Genomic DNA, 13,019 nt, shown 5'->3' with positions numbered 1-13,019 from the left:
ATACAATACAATAGCAGAGTTGGAAGGACCTTGGAGGTCTTCTAGTCCAACCCCCTGCCTAGGCAGAAAACCCTATACAGTTTCAGACAAATGGGTATCCAACATCTTTAAAGACTTCCAGTGTTGGGGAATTCACAACTTCTGGAGGCAAGCAGTTACTTTGATTAATTCTTCTAACTGTCAGGAAATTCCTCCTTAGCTCTAGGTTGCTTCTCTCCTTGATTAGTTTCCACCCATTGCTTCCTGTTCTACCCTCAGGTGCCTTGGAGAATAGTTTTACTCCCTCTTCTTTGGGGCAACCCCTGAGATATTGGAACACTATCTAAATTCTAAATTCTATTCTACTCTCAATTCTATTCTATTCTAAATTCTGTTCTATTCTAAATTCTGTTCTATTCTAAATTCTATTCTATTCTAAATTCTATTCTATTCTAAGTTCTATTCTATTCTAAATCCTATTCTATTCCAAATTCTATTGTAAATTCTATTCTATTCTAAATCCTATTCTATTCTAAGTTCTATTCTATTCTAAATTCAATTCTATACTATACAATACAATACAATAGCAGAGTTGGAAGGGACCTTGGAGGTCTTCTAGTCCAACCCCCTGCCTAGGCAGGAAACCCTATACCATTTCAGACAAATAGCTATCCAACATCTTCTTAAAGACTTCCAGTGTTGGGGCATTCACAACTTCTGGAGGCAACTTCTGTTCCACTGATTAATTGTTCAAACTGTCAGGAAATTTCTCCTCAGTTCTAAGTTGCTTCTCTCCTTGATTAGTTTCCACCCATTGCTTCTTGTTCTACCCTCAATAGTTTGACTCTCTCTTCTTTGTGGCAACCCCTGAGATATTGGAAGACTGCTATCATGTCTCCCCTAGTCCTTCTTTCTATTAAACTGAACATACCCAGTTCCTGCAACCGTTCTTCCTATGTTTTAGCCTCCAGTCCCCTAATCCTCTTTGTTGCTCTTCTCTGCACTCTTTCTAGAGTCTCCACATCTTTTCTACATCGTGGCGACCAAAACTGAATGCCGTATTCCAAGTGTGGCCTTACCAAGGGATTGTAAAGCGGTATTAACCCTTCAAGTGATCTTGATTCTCTCCCTCTGTTGATGCAGCCTAGAACTGTGTTGGCTTTTTTGGCAGCTGCTGCACACGGCTGGCTCCTATTTAAATGGTTGTCCACTAGGACTCCAAGATCCCTTTCACAGTTACTACTATCGAGCAAGGTACCACCTATACTGTACCTGTGCATTTCGTTTTTCTTGCCTAAATGTAAAAAAATAGATGATGATGATTGATGATAGATGATAGATAGATAGATAGATAGATAGATAGATGATAGATGATAGATAGATAGATAGATAGATAGATAGATAGATAGATAGATAGATGATAGATAGATAGATATGGATAGAGATAGATAGATAGATAGATAGATAGATAGATAGATAGATAGATAGATAGATGATAGATAAATAGATGATAGATAGATAGATAGAAGATAAGATGATAGATAGATAGATAGATAGATAGATAGATGATAGATAGATAGATAGATGATAGATAGATAGATAGATAGATAGATAGATAGATAGATAGATAGATAGATAGATAGATAGATGTGGCTCCATGGCTAAGACACTGAGCTTGTCGATCAGAAAGGTCGGCAGTTCAGCGGTTCGAATCCCTAGCGCCGCATAATGGAGGGAGCTCCCTTGACTTGTCCCAGCTTCTGCCAACCTAGTTCGAAAGCACGTGATAAATGCAAGTAGAAAAATAGGAAACCACCTTTGGTGGGAAGGTAACAGCGTTCCTTGCACCTTTGGCATTGAGTCCTGCCGGCCACATGACCAAGGAGACGTCTTCGGACAGCGCTGGCTCTTCGGCTTTGAAACGGAGATGAGCACCGCCCCCTAGAGTCAGGAACGACTAGCACATATGTGCGAGGGGAACCTTTCCCTTTATATACAGTATATATTCAACAAGCTATGCTTGTAACCAAACCAGATTTCAATGGTTGAAGCTCTGATGCGGTGTACGTGCAAATACACACACGCATGAGAGTTTCAACCATTGCCGTCTGATTTGGTTTTTTAGGCTACAGCGATTAAATCTGCACGCCTAGAAACCAGGAGGAGACCATTGAATGAATTATAAATACAGTCCCATCTTTGCAGTAATACATCATAATATTTCCTACATAATACATGAAATTATTGCGGCTGGGTGACTTTCAGCCAAGCACAAGGAGACAGTGAGTTCTAGTCCCGTCTTAGGCATGAAAGGAGCTGGATGACTGGGGCCAATCACCAGGAGGCGGTGAGTTCTAGTCCCACCTTAGGCATGAAAGCCAGTTAGATGACTTTGCACCAATCACCAGGAGCTGGTGAGTTCTAGTTCCGTTTTAGGCATGAAAGGAGCTGGGTGCCTGGAGCAATCACCAGGAGATGGTGAGTTCTAGTTCAGCCTTAGGCCTGAAAGCCGGCTGGACGACTGCGCCAATCACCAGGAGGCGGTGAGTTCTAGTCCCGCCTTAGGCATGAAAGCCACAGTTAGATGACTTTGGACCAATCACCAGGAGTTGGTGAGTTCTAGTCCTGTCTTAGGCATGAAAGGAGCTGGGTGCCTGGACCAATCACCAGGAGATGGTGAGTTCTAGTCCCACCTCAGGCATGAAAGCTGGCTGGGTGACTTTGGGCCAATCACCAGGAGATGGGGAGTTCTAGTCCCGCCTCAGGCATGAAAACTGACTGGGTGACTTTGGGCCAATCACCAGGAGATGGGGAGTTCTAGTCCCGCCTTAGGCCTGAAAGCCGGCTGGATGACTGGGCCAATCACCAGGAGCTGGGGAGTTCTAGTCCTGTCTTAGGCATGAAAACTGACTGGGTGACTTTGGGCCAATCACCAGGAGATGGGGAGTTCTAGTCCTGTCTTAGGCATGAAAGTGACTGGGTGACTTTGGACCAATCACCAGGAGTAGGTGAGTTCTAGTCTGTCCTTAAACATGAAAGTGACTGGATGGCTTTGGGCCAATCACCAGGAGATGGTGAGTTCTAGTCCTACCTCAGGCATGAAAGTCGGTTGGGTGACTTTGGGCCAATCACCAGGAGACGGTGAGTTCTAGTCTCGCCTCCAGCCTGAAAGCCGGCTGGGTGACTTTGGACCAGTCTCCCCCTCAGCACAGCCCACCTAACAAGATTGTTGTGTGGAAAAGGAGAGAGAAGGAGTATTATGTACATTACCTAAAGAGTAATAATGGGAAGATAAATATGTAATAAATATCGAAGATTGGCCTGTTCCCATGTTTAGCCCAATTTCCAATTTCCCCGACTGTTAAATGGACTTTTTCTTTCAATTATAACAATTGATTTTCAGCGAACATTTGATACCGCCTCATATGACGCGACCCTCTCCTCGTGGAAACTACAGTTCCAATCAAGCTAAACCGGTGAGACCAATGGGAGTTGTAGGACAGGGAGTTCTCGATTTACAGGGTTCATTTAGTGACCGTTCAAAGTTACCGTAGCGCCGAAAAAAAGTGATTTACCACCATTTTTCTCACGGCCCCAACAACCCGTAAAACGGGGCGGAACTCACTTCACGTCCGTCTCCCATCGCCACGGAAATGCTGGGCTCTCCGTCGCGGTCGTAAAGTCGAGGACTGCCTGGGTCAAGGTGGGCAAGGGCTGCGTTTTAGCGACCGCCGTTGAAGGAGAGAGAGCGCGAGGTCAAGCGTTTTGCACAAAAGTTAACACTTAAATGAACGGCCGGTGGCCTTTCTCAGTTTCCGTTGTGTGTTTTCCTTTGGCAAACGAGAATAGGCGAAGCTTGTTATAAGCTTCCAGATTGTCTCTATTAGTGACAGTCCCAGTTTATTGTCCACTTGATCTGTTCTAAGCGGTTGTGATCAGTTGAGTGGCCAACAGATTCAGACAGTGAGGAGGTTGGGGAGGAAAATGGGCCAGTCCTGGAGTCTGGGGAAGGCTCGGACAAGGGCTCTGTGTCGGAGGCAGAGCGGGGGACAGGGCCGTATGCCAGTTATCAGCTGCCTTCGGAGTCAGACATCAGTGAGGCAGAAGAACAGCTGGAGCCTGTTCCCTGTGTGCGCATGCGCAGAGCAGCCAGACGAAGGAAACAGCTAAAGAACAGGGGTCAACTTGGGAGGAAGGCCACAGGTGGACGGGGAATGGCCCCTCCCAGAGGAAATAAAAGAGGGAGCAACAGGGGAGTGGAGTTTGCAGGAGTTCGCTTACTTGATTTGTGACTCTCCAAGACTCCTGGCCAAGTTTTGCAGATCTCGGCCTGGCAGCTCTCCAAGCCAGAGAAGGTCTGTGACCATAAATCCTCCTATGAAAGACTTTGCTGGATGGGAAGGAGCAGAATTCACCGTCGATTAATAAAAAGGGTTTTTTATTAATTAACAGCTGAGAAATCAGGGTCGGCTTGGGAGAAAAGCCACCGTTGGACGGTGATTGGGCCACTCCCCGTAGAAAATAAAAGTGGCGCAAAAGGGGCGTGGGCTTTTGCGGGAAACAATTCGTTCGCTCATTAGATTCATTTCAGGAGTGTGAAGATCTGTCCTTGAATCTCAGAGACTCTCTGCCCAAGACTGGGCAGAGAGTCTCTGAGATTCAAGGACAGATCTTCACGCTCCTTTCACAGCACCTCCTTTGGGAAATATTGACATGGCAGCTAGATAAGGTCTGTGGTCATAAATATTCCTTTGAAAGACTGTTTGCCAAGCCTTGGCTGAAGGTGAAGGAGAGGAATTCACATTCGTTTAATAAAAGGGGTTTTCTCCGGAATCTGCCTCCTGCTTTTTTGGGAAGCCTAGTCTTTCCCAAATTTCCCAGCGGGACGGACTACAGTTCCCATCACCTCCCTCAAGACTAAAATGGGAACCAGGGACAGGCAGTCCTCGACTTACAGCCCCAACCGAGCCCAAATGTACATTTCTAAGCAAGACGGTCGTTAAGTGAGTTTTGGCCTCCCCGTTACGACCTTTCTCGCCACAGTTGTGAAGCGAATCCCTGCTGTTGTTAAGTGAGCAACGCGGTTGTTAAGTGAATCGGGCTTCCCCCATTGGCTTTGCTGGTCACAAAAAAATGGACTTGTGACCATTTGTCACACTTAACGAACGTCGCGGCGGTCGTAGGATTAAAATTCAGACGCTTGGCACGTGACTCGTATTTATGACGGTTGCAATTTCCATGGGTCGGACAGTCCCCTTTTGCGACCTTATGGAAGAGAGTTATTAACTTAACAACTGTGGCCAGAAAGGGTGTCAAACGGCGCAAAACTCACTTAACAACCGTCTCGCTCAGCAACAGAAGTGTTGGGCTCAATAACGGTCGTAAGTCGAGGACTCTCTGGATTGAGTCCTTGGCTCTGTGTTCAGCTTCAACCATCAGCAAGAATCATGCCGCTGAATTGTTAACTTTTTTCAGGCAGTCCTGTACATACGACCGCAAGTGAACTCAGCATTTCTGTTGTTAAGCGAGACATTCCTTCAGCGAGAAATTTGGTCCCGTTTGACCACTTTTCTTGCCACGGTTGTTCAGTGAATCCCTGCAGTCGATAAGCGAGTCTTTCGGTTGTTAAGTGAACCCTTGGCTTGTCGCAAAAAGGCGACGGCGTGACCCGCCGGCCGGCACCGACCGTCATAACTACGAACCGGTGGCGCCAAGCGTCTGAATTTTGACGGCTGCACCGCGGGGGGGGAGGGGGGAGTTTTGTAACCGTGGGAAACCGTCTTAAGTCACGGAGATCGGTGCCGTCGTAACTTGGCACCATCGCTAAGCGAACCGTTGTAAGTCGAGGACTGCCTGTAATGGCTCGATTTCTTTTTTTAAAAAAAAAATTATTATTATTTTAGGATCATTATTTTAATTTCTCCCAGTTTTGGGCCTCCCCGCGCTGGCACCGAGCAAAGCCGTTGTTTGCCAACTGGTCTCCGTCCGTGCCTCGTTTTTTGCAGACGTGCCAGTAAGTTTCCCCTTGCAACACGCCACCGTAGGAATGTTAATTAGCAACCCCGGCCTTAATTAATTCAGCTGCCAATTAGTGCGGCGCTGGGGTGTGTGTGTGTGTGTGGAAGGGGGGGGGGCTGCAGACTGGGGCACAGATGGCTGTTTGTGGGCTGGCAGTGTGCCACTATTTTTCCCCAGGCGGGTGGGGTGGGCAAGAGTGGGAAAGCCGAAAGGCTCTCTGTTGTGTTTGTACGTGGTTTGGGGGTGGGGGGGGGTGGGGGGGGAGGTGGGCAGTGTCGCTTCCCCGAGAAAGACGTGGCCGTGCGCTTGCACACATCCCCGGGGTTGGCATAAGGAGCAGGGCACCTGCACCAGACCTGGTACTTGGCAGCGGGGTACCAGTTTGAAGGTTGGCACAGGGGGGGAGGGGGCTGCGGAGGAGAGAGAGAGAGAGAGAGAAAGGATGGGGTGATGGGGAAAGAGGGAGAAGAGGAGGAGTGGAGGCAGGAGAATATTGCCCAGAGGTTTGAGGGAAAGAAGGAAGAGAGAGAGACAGACGAGAGAGAGAGAGAGAGAGAGAGAGAGAGAACGAATGCGGGCAGAAAAGCCAAAAGATGGCTGGAGCGAGGAAGCCTGTGATAGAAGGGAAGAGGAAAAGATGGCAGGGGGAGGTGGCGTATGCCAGCCGGATACCAGGAGAGATTCTGCACATGGGAGGGGTGATGACAGCTGGCATGGAACAGCCGCCCGCCCTGCCACCCTCCCTCCTCCTTTCCCTCCCTCCCTCCTTTCTGCGGCATTCGTTCTGCTCACCATCGCCGATGCCAACTGGGCGGGTGGGGGTGGGGGGTGGGGGGGGAGAGCCTGCGAGAGAGAAATGCCAGGTTGGTTCACAAATTGCAGCCGAAGGAGGGAGGGAGGGGGGGGCTGGGATGGAACCCGGATACGGAGGGGGAGGGAGAGAGGAGCAGCTGGCACGGCGGTGCCCGCCAGGCGACACGGAGGCAGAGAAGGCCAGGGCAAGGGATTGGCATGCGGGCAGGGGCTGGCAGGTCTTTCGGGACGTTTGGGGGAGCCTTGGCACCATGCCCCCTCCCTCTTCGGCCTCCACAAAGAGACCTGGGCACCAGGCGGCAGCTGGCGAGAAGCGGGCAGCGTGGGGAACCCACGCGACGGCGGAGGGCTCGAAGCACTGACGGGCATCGGAGGAGGCGCCCCAGCAGTAGCGCAGGGACTAAGACGGAGGGATGGCACAAGGTAGGGAGGGAAGCGAGACGCAGGCGTAGATTGCACCGGGAAAGCAACCCCGGGCACAGGGACGCAAGGCGGGCATTGCCGGAGCCGTGGGTTGGCGAAAGCTGCCCCTGAGAATCAGGCCTTGGCATCCCCAATCGATTCTTCCTGCACCGTCTCCCCCACCGCCATGTTCCTTCCCTTTGGCACCCTTGTGCCCGCCTGAACTTGGCACTGAGCCAAAGCTGGTGGGGGATGGCATCGTCCCGGCTGGCACGTGAGTAGAATCCCTGAGGTTGGCACTCTGCAAAGAAGAGGACAGAAGCAAGGCATTGTTGGCAACGCTGCTGGCCAGCCACCACCTTGGCATCCGTGTGGGCACGGAATAAGACGTTGTTTGGCCTTCCTTCCTCCCTTCCTTCCTTCTCATTATCATCCCTCCCTTTTCCTTCTTTCCTTCTCACTATCCCTCCATTATTCTTCCTTCCTTCTCTGCCATTTTGCATCCTTCCTTCCTTCTTTCCTTCCTTCCACACATCTTTTCCTTCGTAGACACCTTTCATTTTTCCTTCCTATCTTTTCCTCCCTCCTTTCCTTCCTGCCTCCCTTCCTTCCCTCCATCTTTTCCTTCCTAGCCTCGTTTCATTTTTCCTCCCTGTCTTTTCTTTCCTTCCTTCCCCTGCCTTCTTCACTCTCCTTCCTTCCTTCTCTGCCTTCTTAAACTGACATTCTTCTTTCCTTCCATCCATCCATCCTGCCTTCCTTTTCCTCTGCCTTTTTCACTCTCTTTCCTTCCTTCCTCTCTTCTTTGCCTTCTTCACGCACATTCTTCCTTCCTTCCTTCCCTCTCCTTCTCCACATTCCCATCTCCTTCCTTCCTCTGCCTTCTTCACTCTCCTTCCTTCCTTCTCTGCCTTCACTGACATTCTTCTTTCCTTCCATCCATCCATCCTGCCTTCCTTTTCCTCTGCCTTTTTCACTCTCTTTCCTTCCTTCCTCTCTTCTTTGCCTTCTTCACGCACATTCTTCCTTCCTTCCTTCCCTCTCCTTCTCCACATTCCCATCTCCTTCCTTCCTCTGCCTTCTTCACTCTCCTTCCTTCCTTCTCTGCCTTCACTGACATTCTTCTTTCCTTCCATCCATCCATCCTGCCTTCCTTTTCCTCTGCCTTTTTCACTCTCTTTCCTTCCTTCCTCTCTTCTTTGCCTTCTTCACGCACATTCTTCCTTCCTTCCTTCCCTCTCCTTCTCCACATTCCCATCTCCTTCCTTCCTCTGCCTTCTTCACTCTCCTTCCTTCCTTCTCTGCCTTCACTGACATTCTTCTTTCCTTCCATCCATCCATCCTGCCTTCCTTTTCCTCTGCCTTTTTCACTCTCTTTCCTTCCTTCCTCTCTTCTTTGCCTTCTTCACGCACATTCTTCCTTCCTTCCTTCCCTCTCCTTCTCCACATTCCCATCTCCTTCCTTCCTCTGCCTTTTTCACTCTCCTTCCTTCCTTCTTCCCACCCTCCCTCCCCAGCCGTTGTCTCTCTTTCCCCGTTTCCCCACCTGGGACTACCCATACCTGCGGATCCGATCCAGGAGCTCCAAACACCTGCTCAGCTTCTCCTTCGCGGATCTTGGAGGTGAGAGTCCACTTTTCTTTCTCGCAGGCCTCTCGGAATAGCCTGAGTGGGTTGGGGGAGGGCTCGGCTGGCTGGCTGGACCAGGAGATCCCCTGGCATGGATTGGCTGCCTCCTTCTCCCCAGAAGGAGCAAGAGGAGCTTTTGCATGGACCCACCAGTGCCCAGTGAGGCTTGGCGGTGGGTGGGTTCAGAGGCGTAGCTGGTGGGCTACTACTAAACGTACCAGCCTTTGCACAGAGGGCCAAAGACGCAGAAGTGGGTGGGGTGGGGGGGAGCATGCACGGGAATATTTAAAATTTGCCCCTGAAACTCCCCCGCCCCTATTTTATGAATTTGGACAGATTTTTCATGGATTTTTCCCCTATTTGGATTGGAGCAAGCTTTTTTTTTTAAAATGTCCTTTTAAATGGCCCTTTTCATGGAAGTTAGACTCGGTTGAAATCCATCGGGCTGTGATGGCAAGCCTAAGGCCCGCGTGCCAAAGGTGGCACGCAGAGCCCTCTCTGTGGGCATGCACACTATTGCCAGCTGCTCTTCTGGTTTCTGACCAGCTGCTGTTGACGTGCACCAGAGGGCCGTAAACCTGAAAATCAGCTGGCCAGCATACATGCGCATGCCGTAAACTCAAAGACCAGCTAGCCAGCACCCATGTATCTACCGTAAACCCAAAGACCAGCTGGCTGGCACGTATGCCCACGCCATAAACCTGAAGACCAACTGGCTGGCGCACGCATTCACGTACCGGCGACTTGGTCTTTGCGTTTACGACGCTCCAGCACTCGCAAAGACCAGCTGGCCGGCGCGCATACCCTCACCGGAAACACAAAGAGCAGGTGGCTGGCGCACGCATGGACACCAGCCAGGTGGTCTTGGGGTTTACGGCACTCTGGCATGCAAGTTTGGCCACTCGGTGCTGAAAAGGTTCACCCTCACTGCCATAGGGTCATTTGTATAGGCCCGTGCGCGTGTAATAACGCAACTGTCAATTATTCCAGGCACCTTAACCGTCTTCTAATCCACTGTTGTTTTTCCGGAGTTCAAAGGGATTTCCTCAGTGTTCGGTGAGGGTAGGATTACTGCTTTCGGAGAAGGGGGTGGAGGAAAAATACTTAACTAATTAGAAACGGTTCGATAGGGATAATCGTTTACGTCGTACACACCAATCATGTAGAGCAAACGATTCGGGGCGAGGGCGAAACGAGCCCGCAGCGAAGAAATCGGAGAACTAATTCAAATCAACAAGTGAAATACAATATTATTGGCTTTCTGTGTTCATTAGTTATTGGTATTTCTTTTCTTTTCTTCTTTCTTTTTTTCCCCCCTTGACGGCTTCGTTCCGTTTCTTCCATTTGCGGGTTTCATTTTTGGCCTTCTTGAGTTTTTAATTTGCTTTTTTTTGGGAATTGTTTGGCTTTGGTTTTAACCAAGCCTTGGGAGATTCTCCCCACCCTCCCAGTCTTAAAACCTTGGCTGCTGCGAATACAGGTAGATCGTACCTTACAACCGCAAATGAGCCCAAACTTGAGGTGGTCGAGCGAGAGACGTCGATTCAGTGAGTTAGAACGATTTTTCTTGCTTCGGTTTTTTTAAGTGAATCGCTGCGGTTCGTACGTTCGTCACCCGGTTGTTGAGTGAATCGGGTTTCCCCGTCGACGTTGCCGTTCGGGAGGTCGCCAAAGGGGATGACGTGACCTCGGGATACGGCAGTGGTCGTAAGTATGAAACTGCTGCCAAGTGTGTGGATTTTGATCACACAATCGATCATGGGGAGGCTGCAACGGTCGTAAATGTGAAAAACGGTCTTAAGTCTCTTTTTTTCAGTGCCGTTGCAACTTTGAACCAGTGGTGGCATTCAGCCGGTTCGGGACGGTTTGAGCGAACCGGTTGTTAAATTGCTGGCTGGCCATGCCCCTTCCAGGAGTTTCCACATGCCCCATTTTGGCTCCCAGCTAAGTGCAGAGAGGCCTACTAGGCACAAAACAGGGCGCAGGGGGGCGGTGTACACACACACACACACACACACACACACACAGCCTGTTTTTGCTCCCAGGGGGCTGCAGGGTGGCAGGATGATAATAGTGTTTTTCTGGTCTAAAATATTGCAATTCCTTTGAAATTCATTTGGGTGATAATAGCATTTTTCCATTCTACAATATTGCAATTGCTTTGAAATTCGGTTGGATGACAATTTTATTTTTCCGCTCTAAAATATTTCAATTGCTTTGAAATTCATTTGGATGACAATAGCATTTTTCCATTCTAAAATATTGCAATTGCTTTGAAATTCGGTTGGATGATCATTTTATTTTTCCGGTCTAAAATATTTCAATCGCTTTGAAATTCATTTAGATGACAATAGCATTTTTCCATTCTACAATATTGCTAATGCTTTGAAATTCGATTGGTTGACAATAGTATTTTTCTATTCTAAAATATTGCAATTGCTTGGAAATTTGGTTGGATGACAATTTTATTTTTCCGGTCTAAAATATTGCAATTGCTTTGAAATTCGATTGGATGACAATAGTATTTTTCCGGTGTAAAATATTGCTATTGCGTTTAAAATCGTAGCCATCTTGCTCAAATGGGCTCCAGATTGGACAAGACCGTTCTCCAAGCAGGATTCGCATGCTCATTAAAACTTCGCTTTTAATTGTGATTAATTAATGGGTGGATTAAACATGTCTCTTTGTTAGGGGGGGGGTTAAATTTGGTCGTGGTCATTTTCGCCCGAGAATCATTATTTCCCTATTCCGAAGGGTTTAAAAGCAGAGATGGTGGCAAGCAGAGATCGGGCATCAAAACATAGACATCTAGAAATTTTTCCAGAAATCCCTACTTTTTCAGGTAGTTTTAGCAGGAGGTGGTTTGTTTTGTTTTTATGGCAGGACTTCCTGATGTTTGGTGGTTTTCTGTAGCTTCCCCGTACTTTGGGTTTAAGACAGAGGTGAGTTTCACATAACTGTACCACCGGTTCGCCGCACACCGAAAAGTTTACTACTTTGCTCGTGTGTGCAGCTTGCAAGTATTCGCGGCTTAGAAAACGTAGCTAAATCGGACAGCGTAGCGCCAAGGCAGGAGGGTGGGCCTACCCGCAGGTCTCCACTACAAGTTGAGCCGAACCGGTTTGAATCATCTGAAGTCTGTGTGTGTGTGTGTGTGTGTGTGTGTGTGTGTGTGTGTATTTTCCTTTTGAAAAAAAATAGCACCTTTGGGACAATCACGACCGGAATGATTGAGAATCAGCATAGATATTTGTCTGTTTTCCGCGGACAATTTTGTTCAGAGTTCCCTGTCTGAGGCAGTGACGTGCACTCAGGTGAGGCAGGAAAGGCACAGCCTCACCACCGTCATCCTGAAAAGAAAACAAAATGTAAAAGGAAAAGGCTGAGCTAGTTGCTGCCTCACAGTGGATGACTCTGCTTAACTGTTTAAAAAAGCCTCTAAAAAAGCGCCCTCTACTATGAGGCAGGAGAACTGCGTGCCTCATCTAGTCTGACTTTAGGCGTTTTATGATCACTCGAGCAGAGTTAAGCAAGGGTTAAAAGCCTAAAAATTCCTGACGTAGGTGAGGCACGCAGTTCTCCTGCCTCGTAGTAGAGGGCGCTCGTTTGGGTGGGGCTTGTTCAGAGGACCCGAGGCAAGAGCAGAGTTGAAATCCTCTCTGAAACAGCTGGAAAAGGTAGGTATGGGTCGGAGGGAGGGGGAGGAATTCAAACTTCATCCTCCTGGTGCGGGGCTTTGGGCAAAGGCTGGAGGGAAGGACCCTGGCTCGCTTGTGCTCTCCCTCCCCAAGTGTAGTTTGATTGCAGGCAGAGCCACGTTGCCTTTTCAAACCTGTAATCAGTGAAGCTGGGCTGGATCCTTCCGGGGCTGGGGGAAAGTGTGTGTAGTCCAATCCAATGTGTGTGTGTGTGTGTGTGTTTGAGAGAGGGGGGAGGGAGGAAGAGAGGAAGGAAGGAGGGGAAGGGAGAAGAAAAAGAAAGAAGGAAAAGAGAAAAACAAATGCTGTCGCTTTAAATCCGAACAGAGCATGCCTGGCTGTGGAATTCTGGGAGTTGAAGTCCACAAGTCTAAAAAAATTTGAAACCCACCACTGTGTCAGTGCCTCGCCAGCCATAAACCTCACCGCACGTCACTGGTCTGAGGGTAGAATATCTTTGCGGGTTCGAAACGAGGAATT

The sequence above is a fragment of the Natrix helvetica genome (assembly GCF_964273705.1).
Source record: "Natrix helvetica genome assembly, chromosome: Z".
Lineage (NCBI taxonomy): Eukaryota > Metazoa > Chordata > Lepidosauria > Squamata > Natricidae > Natrix > Natrix helvetica.
This window is presented reverse-complemented; position numbering follows the sequence as displayed.